Raw genomic sequence first — 13,820 nt, forward strand, 5'->3', positions numbered from 1 at the left:
GATGCTTACTGTGTCTGTTAGCAGAGGGGTGTGTTTTTGTCCATTGGCTTGTGCTGAAGGCATTAATGGAATTCAGGCTACCAGCTACTTATCATGCCTAGATAACTCTTCAAGGAATGTGAAAGTGTCTGTGAATTACAGTCTTGACCCCTGCTGGTACGTTGAAGCACCATATGCCTAATTCGTCACTGCTCAGGGGAGATGCCTTTCACTTTAAATTTCTTTCTTATCACTTTCAGCTTTTAATCCATGACAAACCTTTGGCCCTTGCCCTCTGCCTTTTTTCCCCATCTGGTTTTGTGTATCAGCCATTGCCCTTACATTAGCATTTTCAGAGCACTGCAGCGGATTAGAGACACCCACTTTTTGCAGGCTGAGCCATTCGGACATTGTGGTGTTAGGTCTGTCCAGTGTGTCTTCAGTGAGGCTTCCTGTGCGCCTGCTGTCCCCCCACCTCCCCTTTGGGAGCCGGGCAAGCAGACAACATGAAAATGCCAGTGTGTGCTTCTCTTGGTTCCTTGTACATTTTCAGTTCATTTTTAGAGACAATGTCAGGGACCTGATTTTCAAGAGTAGTAATTGCATTTAGTTATTTGCACTGTAGTTTAGGGAAAAGGCAGAGTCTTTTAGCACAAAATGATCTGTAGTTTTTATAAGACCATACAGAAGGACTTAATAGGTGAACATGCTCATATCTATAATTGAACACTACTTTTCTGTATAAACACAAAGTGTAATCCATATATCTGATGTTCAGAAATGATCTCTCAGCAATTCTGTTTCTTCTACGAAGTCCATTTCCCAGAATGAATTGCCATACGTCCATTCATTTCTGTGAATGTGACACTGTCTCATAGACATAATTTCTGAGATTTGCGTTACCTGAAGACCCATCTTAATTGGTTTTCCCTGCTTACCCACTCTGTAATTTCTGAAACTGTGTTCGTAAAAAAAAAAAAAAACCAAAAAAAAAAAAAAAAAAAACCCAATTGTAAATTAATTTTAATAAAATACATCTTTGTTTTATTGCATCTGCAGTCAGTATGTTCATACGACATAAGCTGTGTTTTGGGGAAGGTTATAGGATGAGAACATAACCTTGCTCTTAAAAATACAGTTGGTTTTCTGTGACTTTTCACTAAGCAGAGCTCAGAGATACTTAGAGATATTTAGTGACAGATACTTAGTGTTTGTCCGTTGATTTTATTGTTCTAGCTAGCTTTCTCCAGTACTTCTACATGCTTAAATTAAATTAACCATCTTCCTTATCCTCCAAGTGAAAGCAGTTAACTTGCCACATCCCACCCACTATAACAGTTTTTAATTGGAAATGAAATCAGATACTAGTTATTAAAAATCAGAGCGCTTTGTCTATCTGGACATAAAATTAGCAAAGAATCAGTGTGAGTAACCTGCTATCGCACTGGTAGTGTTTGATAACAGAATCAGGTGCTAGAAACAGGTTAGTTACAGTTCTCAACATCCATCCAGATGGTAATCTCTCCATTCTTGTGGACTGCTAATTCTTTTCCCGCTGATTAGAACAGTTTCATTTTTCTTTTTTCCAGTTGCAAGCGATAAGACAATGAGATTTTAATGTCTTTCAAAGCTTTTTTTTTTTTGTCTTGTCTTCACTAGATATGAGAGTGCATATGTGTGTACCTACAGCATTTATGCTGTTGAATAGAAAGTTACGGAGATGGAGTTTAAAATGGTAGAGAAAGTGTTACAGTCATACTAAAGAAAATAAATTCAGTCAGTCTTCTAAGACTCAAAAATTGTAATTTATCAGACAAAAGGTGAAAAAATTATTTTGCAATATATTTTTATTTTTAAAAAAATCAATGTGTTTACAGAGATAAGGCTTACATGGAATGTACCTGGTATGTTACAGTAGATATGTTTGCAAACAAGTCACCTTACCCAGCAACAGACTGTTTGGGGAATTCCGTTTATATTGGATGAAGCCTGAATGTTTTGGGGCTTGTAACTAAGGGTTACAAGCTCAGGGCATAGGCCAGGGTAATGCTAACCAGTAATTTCTGAGATGTAACAGGAAACGTGTGGAATGAGCAGCCTGTCAGTCTGCAGGTAGTCTCAGCATCCATCAGTGAGTGCGAGGAAACTCACACTTTAGTCATGGCCATGTTAATGTATACAATCTTATCCAAAACTGGGGGTGGTATTGCACACGGAGTAAGAACATATTCCATGTTCCAGAGTGTCTGTTTCCCAAATAGGTAGACTAATAACAATGGTGAACTTATTCCATAGAGTGAATTCTGTCATCTTTTCAGTACTTCTCTCCAGATCAGCCTTAATAAGATTTCTATTTTAGTTCAAAAGAGGTAATTCTTTTTGAATGCTCTTAAATAACTTTGAATATCTTCTAAATGACCTTTTCAAAGCTCAGTCTTTTTAAAGACTAAAATAGTCTTACCCCAACGTATTCCTTTATATACTTTGTTAAGCATATTCTTATTTCTTCAAATTTTATAGGAACTACTGTACTAAACATAAAATTAACACTTGTAGAAGTCTGACTGGTTTAGGTTTTTTGCTAATTAACACCATTCTCTAGCTTAAGCACTATATAGCATAATGCTTATTCACTAGAAAGAAGCAAGTTTTGCAGAGATTTTTTTTTTTTTCAAAGTTTTGGTTTTGTTTCTTTTTTTTAATTCAACTGTCAGGATTTCTCTTCCCCACCTGAATTACTGAAAAGCTGTTCTCTGTTCGATAGTCTCTCTTACATGTAATGAAGGGACTCCCCCATAGAAAGACATCCATTTCCTCTTAATGGTTTGTACAGCATTGGCTGCGTCCTGTACGAAACATTTGAACAATCCCAATTTGGGAGTATTTGTTCAGCAGCCTTTAGAAGTTGCCTGATGTGTTAGTCGATTTTCTGCTCTTACTGGCAAAGCTTTGGCCTTAGATATAACAAAGCCAGTGAAGAAAAACTTCATTAGAAATCTGTGGTAACAAATTCTAGTCATAGAAATGGAGGCTGCAATTCACAGTCATTTTAAACAGCTCTAAATGCAGCTTTTATTGATGGCAGTGGTGTCCACCTGCCTGTCTGCCTTTTCCTACCACCTTCCTTGTACCAGTACTAGCATGTCAGCTATCTGGCCTGGTAGCAAGTTGGACTGAACCGTCTCAAAACTAGCTTGGCTGGCAAAAACTGAAGTCTTCAGCTGCTTCAGTTCATTGAACTTTGTCATCCTACTGCTGCCTGATCCCTAGTTTTGAAGTGAGGCCATACTTGTGGAGATGGAGGTTTGATGGTAGTCTGCAATTGGACTGCAGGTAAACGTAAGACTCTGTGCCCTGTGACATTCACTTAATAAAATTAATCATGCCTCTTTTTTTTAGATACAGACCCAAGGTATTTACTAGTCTTTGCTTGTGTGTATCACAAGACATTCTGTTTAGTGCAGATGCCTCTAAGCCCAGTGACTTCAGTTAGACTAAGGAAGGTCATGCAGTTCTGTACTGTGAACTGAGTTCAGGAGGAGTGGATGTTTGCACAGTACGTAGAGGTCCTGCAATAGCAGGGAACTGATCAGATAAGACAGGCCCACATGGTCCACACTGTCTGCTAAGAAATGCAAAAAAAATTTCTGAAATTCTTTGCCAGTATGACCTAGGGGGAAATGTCTTTCTCACCAGAGATCTCACGGTCAGTCTGTCCTTGACCATGGCAGCCAAATGCAGTAGGTAGAGAGCTTTAAAAAAGGTAGATTATATGATCTCAGAGTATCTTTCTGCTCTTTCAGAGGCTGTGACCTGCTTCTAATACCTCATACAGGGAAATCCATTTGCCCCTCAGAACAAAAACCACCTCTCTCTGTGTTTTTTTTTTCTGGACATTTGTGCAGGGAGGGGGGAAAATATCCCTTTAAGTCACCACTGATGTCTTCAACTGTGACGTTTAATTGCAGGCACTGCCATAATTCCCAGCTGCAGCGTTAGGTGTATTTTCCGGGCTGTGCAGGGAATTGGGTCGGGGAAAGTCGAGGCTCGCAGGTTCCAAAGTCACAAGCAGTTAAGCTCTACCCATACCCCTACACGTCCAGTTGGCTGTCTTACAAAGTAACAATGGCTTATATGTATCTAAATTGTCTTTAACTATATGTTTTCCAAGTAGGAAGTTAAATCCCTGTAATGGGTGTGTTTAAAAGAGGAATAAGTTAGGGCCTTTTAAAATGTAAAAGCAGCAATTTACTGGATTGCCATTAATTAATAATACACACTGCCAATAATTGGGTCTCAGTCATTATCAATCGGCTCATATTCAGGACAGTTAACTCTTCAAAATCTTACCCTTATTATCTATGAAGATATAATACCACAAAACTGCTGTCATATATTCATCATAGCTTACATATAAATATATATGTAAATGTATAATATAAATAAATATTTATACATTTAGATATAAATACAGAATTTTCTGAAGATACATTTTTTTACATACATGCTTAGCTGTGTTACTAAATGCTTGTTGGTTATGCCAGTACTCTCAGAACCCTGCAAGTGCATACAGTGCTGCAAGGTGCTTCTACACAGTTTCTGGTTTCACTATTCTGGTATGTGTATGTCTGGGTTAAAGAGAAGCAAATACTAATTATATCTTGCTTTTAATACGCAACTTTATGTGCAGCAGGCCTCTGCCTTGGCTACTTCATGTTGTATTACGCTTCCAGTATGCAAAAACTTCAGCATAAGTACTAAATCCCACAAGGATCGTTTATAGTCCTTTATGCTCTAAATAGTCAGGGGCAGGGACAATGGGGGATTCGGAGATCTTTTCTCCCCTATATTGGCCTAGCATTGAGATTGGCAGAGGAACACGAGTTAAGTGTTTCGTGTGTTAAAATTTCCAAAAATGTTAACCCCTTTTTCTACGTAAAAGCTTGTTACCAAAAAAAGGTGAGTAAATATGAATGGTAATACTTGAAGAAGTAGAAGGGGTATATCAAATGCACACAGTCACAAAGCTCTTCTTTCACATATATATCTGTATGTATATGTATGTCTCGGCCAATCATCTGATACAGTGTTGTAATTAAATGTCACCAATTTAACATTGTATCACAAAAATACAGGCTTGAAGCTAAGCCTCTGTACCATAGTGAAGTCAAATTTAGAAACAGCTTGATCTTCATATTAGCATTGTATTATGTGGATTTGTAACAGAGTTGTAAGTGATTGGAGTTTCAAAAAACTGTTCACATTATCCAGTTCAACCTTTTGCAGTGAACGCAGAATAGAGGCATAGAAGCTTCATGGTTGGAAAGGACCTTTGAGATCATCAAGTCAAACCCCCCCTCCCCACACACACACACGCACAGACACGCACAGACACGCACACACCCCCAACCAACCAACCAACAATCCCTGCCACTAGAGCATGCCCTGAAGTGCCAAATCTAGACGTTTCTTAAATACCTCTAGAGTTGGTGACTCAACCACCTCCCTGGGCAGGCCATTCCAGCGCCTGACCACTCTTTCAGTGAGGTAATTCTTCCTAATATCTAATCTAAACCTCCGCTGCCGCAGCTTCAGACCATTTCCTCTGGTCCTGTCATTATTCACTTGGGAGAAGAGGCCAACACCCACCTCTCTCCAACCTCCTCTCAGGTAGCTGTAGAGGGCAATGAGGTCTCCCCTCAGCCTCCTCTTCTCCAAACTAAACATGCCCAGCTCCCTCAGCCTCTCCCTGTGTGACGTGGTCTCCCGACCCCTCACCAGCCTGGTAGCTCTCCTCTGGACACGCTCCAGCACTTCAATGTCCCTCTTGTACACAGGGGCCCAGAACTGAACATACTACTCGAGGTGAGGCCTCACCAGTGCCGAGTACAGAGGCACCATCACTTCCCTGCTCCTGCTGGCCACACTATTCCTGATACGAGCCAGAATGCCATTGGCCTTCTTGGCCACCTGGGCACACTGCTGGCTCATGTTAAGCTGGCCGTCCACCAGCACCCCCAAGTCCTTTTCTGCCAGGCAGCTTTCCAGCCACTCTTCCCCAAGCCTGTAGCGTTGCTTGGGGTTGTTGTGACCGAAATGCAGGACCCGGCACTTGGCCTTACTAAACCTCATACAGTTGGCCTTGGCCCATCGATCCAGCCTGTCCGGGTCCCTCTGTAGAGCCTTCCTACCCTCAAGCAGATCAGCACTCCCACCTAGTTTGGTGTCATCTGCAAACTTACTGAGGGTGTACTCAATCCCCTCATCCTGATCATTGATAAAGATATTAAACAAAACTGGCCCCAAAACTGAGCCCTGAGGGACACTGCTGGTGACCGGCCGCCAAGAGGATTTCACCCCCCATTAATCACAACTCTCTGGGCACGGCTATCCAGCCAGTTTTTAACCCAGCGAAGAGTACACTTGTCTATGCCATGATTCACCAGCTTCTCCAGGAGAATGCTGTGGGGGACGGTGTCAAAGGCCTTAATACTCTTTCTTTGCATTAATTCCATTATTATTTAAATGTATTTTTGAACACATCTAATGAAGATGTCTCCATCAGTCATTAAACGGTTTATTCCATTCTATATAGCATGCCTTGGGTGGTGTAACTCAAGTTTCTGCCAGAAGCCCTCATATTTCAGATGGTATGGCTTGGCCAGTTCAGTTGCCTTCATTTAGATGTTTTTAGTTTGATTTATTTATTAGTTCTTGGTATATCATTTTTGGTTGAGATGGCATTAAGAATAGACATAATACTTAGCAGTAAAATTGTATCACCAGACTATACAGTGTTCTTCCTACCTGAAATTCTTAGATAAAACTCTAAGAAACTTGCAAATGCTTGTTTTTAAATCTCAAGAAGTGCAAAGTATTCTTTGGGTTCCAAAAGTGAAATTAAATAAGTGCTGAATAAAGACTGTGAAGTTATTAACTAGATTTCCTATTTACTCTGGTATGACTCTGCATTTAAGTGGTAGCTGTGTTCTTAATCTTTTCAACCGTACTTTGCTTATGCTTCACTTTAGCTGAATTCCCGCAACTGGAAAACTGTTTAAATCCTCTGAAAACAAACTGTCTGTACCCATGATGCTGACTTTCATGCTAGGTGATCAGATTATGAGGGATAATAAAATACTTGAGATACACACCACTTGCCACAACTCTCTGCTTGTGCTGCCACAGGAGGACTCATCTGAACTTCGTGCTGAAAGATGAAGGACATCCTTAAAGCAAATATTCTATTCCCATGAATAAATTCTAGATTAGTTCAACCTAACACAGTGTGCAATTCCAGGATATAGTATTGAAAAGCATCATTAGGAGGGTAGAGTTCAAGCATTTATTACTTTTACTATGTGGCTTTCTCAGTGCTAAACAAAATCAGGTGAACACAATAAAAATTAAACTCAAGCTGTGCTGAAAAGCATAGAGGAAGATGAAAAGGCATGCAGAGAAGAAATAGAGAATTAACTCACATGACAAGAAAAAATGATATATTTTTTCCTGATGGAAAAAAGTATAATTTTTATCATTCATATATATATATCTAGAGAGAGAGAGAGAGTTGCTTTGCTACTTTTTGTCTTCTTCCTTTTTATTTTACTTTTGTTTCTACTCTTCTGTCACTTTTGTCTTGGGTATTTTTTGCTTTACCACTGTTGCTTTTCTGGAATGTTAACCTGTGGGATGGAAGGTATGCCTCTACCCTTGCTGCTTGCCTATAGCCTTTACCTGCTGTCAGGATTTAAGTGTACCTGGCAGCTCTTTTCTTTATAAGGATTGTATAAGCATCTTCCTTTAAGTAGGGAAGTCAGGAGAGTCTTAAAAAATTATCAACTATTAGCTGTCTGTTACAAGGATAGATTTCTTCTTCCTAATCAGGAGCTCCTGATAATTTTTACCTACAGAAACTAAAAGGATCAATGGTATATTTCTCTGAAATGGAAATGTTAAACTTTTACTCTTAGAAAAGGAGAATTTCGGATTTGATGGACAATACAGTTCCTGTATTTAGGAAAGAGTGTGGGTTAATATATGCAATATATGGGGTCTAATCAAAGGCCAGTATCTATCACAGTGTCATCCCAGACCTACTGAGGTCAAAGCAAGAGCCCCCTAAGGTATGGGTAGATTTTAGATCAGGCTCTCAAAGTTCAGTAGGTGCTTTGTCAGATTGTTCAGTAAGTTTTTCTAAGTTTTTAAGGGTGTTTTATAAAGAGATATAACCGGTTTTTTGAAGTTCTGTCTGTCTTCATTGTTCAAAATGCCTTGAGTTTTCCTCATAATGATAAAAATACCTATACTGTGAAAGGAGTTGATGAGCCAAGAACATGATTAAACGTCAGGAGGATACTAGGTGATTGGCTTTATGATAACTGATTTAGTGTAAAACCAATGTATTTCATATCATTAGGTGTGGTGTTTAGAAACTGTAATACAGAAGGCATATTTTAAAAATGGGATCAGTGTCAGTTATCAGTGGACTTGTTGTATGGGCTGTGAAAAAATATTCTGACACGGTCCAGCAATTGAGTAAAATTCAACGCTCTTAGGAAAAACTTGTTTTAGTTTAGAGGACATTTTGGATAGAAATAGAAATTGTTCAATTGAAGAGAATTTAAACAGTAAATAACAAAGAATATGGTACAAAATTTTAAATAGAAATGTGGAATTGTGTTTTTGAACAGATTTTAATATTATTCTTTTTACTGGTTTTTGTCAACACCGTTTTTTCCCAAAAGCTTTTTCGTATTTTTCTTTTTTTATTTTTGTTTCACAGCTGTTCTTTGGCTTGCATACATCATGCTTTCATACTGTTTCACTGTGGCATCTTGGTGTGTGAATAATGGCCTCCACTCTAAAGAGGTGTTTTCATATGTACAATTAAGCGTAACACATAAGATGTACATTTAAATATTCTTTAATATTTAAACAGTAGTGGGCAGAGTACATAAACACTCTGTTTTTGGAGGTGAATGTGTCAGAGACATTTAAAAAACAATCTCCATGCACAATTAATAAAAGGCGAAAGCAGATGGCATTAATTCCTGTGATTCTTTGGGTTCTGATTCGTTTTGTATGTATGCAGTGTGTGAGTGCAGTGTTCTGAATGTCACCTAGTATTCATACGGGTCATGTCATTTTTGTGTTCCTTTGTTGTACTAAAATACATGTGTTACACAGCAGTGCAGATCTAATTGTTCAGTAGTACAGAAAGCAATACTGGTCAGGAGATTTAAAGCCCACCAAAAATGTCAACAGAAGAAATTTTTCTCCTTTAAATGTCAGTCACTTTTCATAGACGTAATGTGAATACTTACTCAAAATGAGGTAACTCTCTCAGTTTGTCCTCACAGCAGAGGTGCTCCAGCCCTGTGATCATTTTTGTGGCCCTGCTCTGGACTTGCTACAAGAAGTCCATGTCCTTCTTATGTTGGGGGCCCCTGAGCTGGATGCTGGACTCCAGGTGGGGTCTCACCAGAGCAGAGCAGAGGGGCACAATCACCTCCCTCAACCTGCTGACCATGCTGCTTTTGATGCAGCCCAAGGTGGGGTTGGCTTTCTGGGCTGTGAGCACACACTGATGGCTCACGTCCAGCTTTTCATCCACCAGTACCCGCAAGTTTTTCTCAGCAGGGCTGCTCTCAGTCCCTTCATCCTTCAGCCTGTGATCCCCAGTGATTGGGGGATTGCCCCAACCCAGATGAAAGTCCCTGTCCTTGGCCTTGTTGAACCTCATGGGGTTCACATGGGCCCACTTCTCAAGCTTGTCCAGGTCCCTCTGGATGGTGTCCCATCCCTCAGGCTTGTCAGCGGCACCACTCAGTTTGGTGTGGGTACAAATCCTTAATGCTGTTCTCATTAAGTTCTCCTGCAGTCTTTACTCACTTTGGTATTAGAGGTTCAGTTTAGGTACTAACGATCATGTGATTTTTATTGTGAGTGCTTCAGTAGTTGAAACTTTTTATTTGCTCTAAGTATTCTGTATTTTTGTATATTGACAAGACAAACTTTTTAGGAAGGCTACTCATGTTTTCATATTTCCTACCAAACAGTCCTGTGGCTCTTCTATTTGAGTACAGATGTCTCTGGATGGCTGACAAAGGACAAGGAGATCTGGCAAGGAGAGTTTTCTTCTTTGTTGAACTTAAGTTCAAGCAATAGCTGAGGCAGGTTGCAGAGTCTACCTGTAGCTGGGATGTGTAGGTCTGAGAGCTTCATTCATTCATCTGGGCATTGCGTTTTCATTTCCCTTTCAAAGCTGCCTTTGAAAGAGTAGTTTTTCAGTCTTCATTCTAGTGGGAGCTCTTGAACATTTTTCCAGTCTATTTACACCATACAGTAAGTTGCTCTCAGTGTTTATGCATACAGATAAACATTGAAGGTGAAAGTTTGGTTATTTACCACACATTTTTTTTCTTGAGATTAATTGTGTGTATGTGCATCCAGTAATGCACCACAACTACTCTCCCTTGACATCCTTTGAGAAACTATGGCATTCTAAGTTGAGAGGAGCTGAGAGGGACACCCATGCCCTGCCTATATTCCTACATGAGCACAAGGGATGGAAACTGGGGATTGCCCTGCAGAGATGGCAGCCTAACAAATAGTCTTATTTTCAGACTATAAGAATGATAAAAAATAAATAATCTGTGTTTCATTTTTTATGAAGATGCTTCTCGGGGATTTTTTCCTCCTTTGTCAAATAAATGAAATGAGATGGTGTTTGTTTGTTTGTTGGTGGTGTTTTTGGTTTTTTTTACCAATTGAAAATCATAAGCATTTTGAATTGAAAAAAAATGAAAAAATAAAAAGAAGTCGTTATTTTTTGATCAGTTCTGGGAGGTCATATCTGTCCACGTCTGTTATATTCATTTTGTTAAGGCATTGTTTAGGTGAGTGTTGCATATGTGTGGGAATTTTAGCTGTGGAGACTGTTGCTTTTTCAATATCAAGCTATTGTGATTGCTGATGTAGTGATGTTAATCACTTAACTTCATTCAAAGGTGCAAGTAGGATAGCTCATGTTTCACCTGTTCTCATTGGCCTTCTGCACAGTGGAAAAGGTGTTCTCTTGATGATTTTGTTATTAAAAATAACAGGCACAGAGTTGCTAATTGGAATAAAGTGGTTAGCGAAGTTTCCTTTTCTTTATTACCTAATGCGATTGTGACGTCTAAATGTGGTAGCCTCTGAATTAAGAGTTGGGCTGTGACAGCTGTTAAACTGCAAACAGGATTCGTTAGTTGGTTTTGGTTGAAGATGACAAAATCAATGAAAAAATATTCGAGTCTAAGAAACCATGGCTTACAAGGAAAGACAAATAGTATTGTTTATTTAAAACAAGAGAGGAATTAGGGAAGACGTGATGAATTTTAAAATAAATAAGCATAATTTCAAGAAGAGTGCAGAATATGTTTTGGCAGTGTGAAATCTGTACATTAGTTTAAGGACTTTTCAAAGTAGATTACGAGCAGTATTGGTATTTTCCAAAACGTACTCCTCCTTTCCACACGTTCCCCCTCAGGAAAGACAGGATTTCAGATGTTCATGTTAAAATTTACTCATTGTTTTCATTGGGGGGGAGGGGGAAGAAAAAAAATCAAATAAAAATTCTGTGTTTTTTTCAGAAATATTTCAATATTAAAATAACAAACATCTCATAATATTTCTCAATTGTACAACAGTTTTCACTTTACTTGCAATTTGCTTAATTTTTCTTTGCTTTTGAAAGATAAAAAAAAAAATCAATCTTGTCCAACCTATTTTTACCTGCATCCACTTCTCCTCTATATTTAGGCTGCCCAGAAGAATAAAGTAGGGTACAGGAAAGATGCATATTATGAGTGTGGTTCTAGTCCACTTAATGCACCGTTTCAGAGCAATGCCTGAACCATTTGAGGGTGTGTGAAGTAAAGTATTTTTGGTGCCAGTGATGCATGGATAAAAACTCGTATATCCACCAAACTCTCTTTTTAAGTAGTTATTTGGTTAGGAACTCAAAAATTAAATAAATTGCATACAAATCAAGAAAGGAGTCTTGGATTTGAGGGAATTATCTAATCAGGTAGAGGCTAAATGACCAAATAATACAAACTATTTGATAACCTTATAGTAGCTCAAATGTATTTTTATACTTCATTAGCAGGTTGTTACTTACATATTTTAGCATTACAGTTTAGTCTTGTGTTTTAATTGTCTGTGCGTAAAAAAGATACTGATGAAAAGCAGCCATCTCAAAAATGTTATCAAAGGGAAGCCACTGAGATCATGTTTCTGTAATTAAGTGCAGCCTGTGGTTTAGCACTGACTCCACCAGTAGCATATGAGCTATAGAGTACATATTTGCCTAAAATCCTTTTTCATGAGTGATTTATTCATTCTGACAAAGAAACACGCTGTGATAATGAGTTTGGCCTCAAATGGAGCTGTAAAAAGGCCATTAATAAGCATAAGGAATAAGGATGGAGTGCAGGATGGAGCCTGACTAGGTAACTGAGAAGAAATATCCTGTCCCGTAGAAGACGACACCCACAGGCAGTTATCAGCCACTGAACATGCTGCTGGTAAGCAGGAGTCTGTGCCTTATAACAATGCAAGTGAAAGTCTATGAAGTACAGTGAACTGAGAAGTGAGGGTGTAAGAGGCTCTGGAAAACACCTCATGGTTTTGACTATTTAATGAAAATTTTGAATTCCTGGAAACTTCTTATATTCTCCTTTGCAGCATTTTTACAATGGATGTGAAGAGCTGAACGTTTAATTTTATGTAAACGTATGAGGTGACTGTTTACTTCAAAATTGCCAATTGTCACACTTGCAATTATCTTGATGGCCTAGGGGCCAAAGTCTTTGTTTAACAGGAAAAAAAAAATTCATTTTCTAAAACTGTATAATTGTGTTTCTTTAGAAAACCCCAACAATTTAAGCGAGCACTAAATAGATAGGCACTCACTCTCCTTAATTATGCCATTTGGTTGCTAAGGAAAAATGTACGTTGTCTTTTTTCCATGCCATGTAAGAAATCTGTTCTTCCCATTGACCTTTTCAGAAGGCAAGGTAATTCAAGTGATAATCTGAAGAAGGAAGAAAGGATTTTAAATACCCTATTTTTTAAATTAAATGGCATCTACTTGTCTCACACTTGTGGAGACCTATTTTACGTAGGAAAATTTACCTTCCCATTACCACTGAATTAACTGAAGTTTGCTATTTCTGAGAACTGACATATGAAGTAAAGGTTCTACACTCTAGAGAGAAATGGCTGAGCTCAAAGACAGTGAAGTTACTGTAATTTAAGAATGAATTCCGATGTCTCCTAGGGTTACGTGGGTTTCCCCACGTGAAGTTAGGGGTTAAAGCATTATTGTGGCATCTTTGCTAATGCCAGGTTTTCTAATTCAGAAGTTCTGTTGACTTTAGCTGAAACTTGGTCTACACAAAAATTTCTTATAAACATCAAAATTTGCCCGAAATGATTTGTACTTCAGGTATTAGTCGTGTTGCTTTCATGTGGTATGAATTTATGAACTACACAATGCTTAATGGTGGAGGAAGGGATGGAAAGCTTATTGGACTTGTATTTGAAACCAACACATTGCCTGAAAAAAGCTTCTGTTCCACAAAGTGTATGTTATTCATATTCAATATTACAGAAGTTCTATCCCCTTACTTCCATTTCTTCTGTGTCTTCAGTCTCCAAGTGATAGGAAATGAGTTGTTGCAAATGAGTTTGATCTGTGCTTGTTTGAGGTCCTTCTGTGCATGATGGGTTTTCCAGCTGCATTCTCTCTTCACACTATATTCTGCGTGTTGGGTTTCCTTTGCTTCAAATTG

The 13,820-nt window shown here is 38.7% G+C and overlaps 1 protein-coding gene across 3 annotated transcripts in view; it reads left to right on the plus strand.

The window, feature by feature from the left end:
* CTNNA3 (catenin alpha 3) overlaps nucleotides 1–13,820 on the plus strand; it is a 533,166-nt gene that overhangs the window by 416,795 nt on the left and 102,551 nt on the right. The gene's annotated exons all lie outside the window — the stretch shown is intronic.

The sequence above is a fragment of the Rissa tridactyla genome, chromosome 6 (genome assembly GCF_028500815.1).
Source record: "Rissa tridactyla isolate bRisTri1 chromosome 6, bRisTri1.patW.cur.20221130, whole genome shotgun sequence".
In the NCBI taxonomy this organism is placed as follows: domain Eukaryota; kingdom Metazoa; phylum Chordata; class Aves; order Charadriiformes; family Laridae; genus Rissa; species Rissa tridactyla.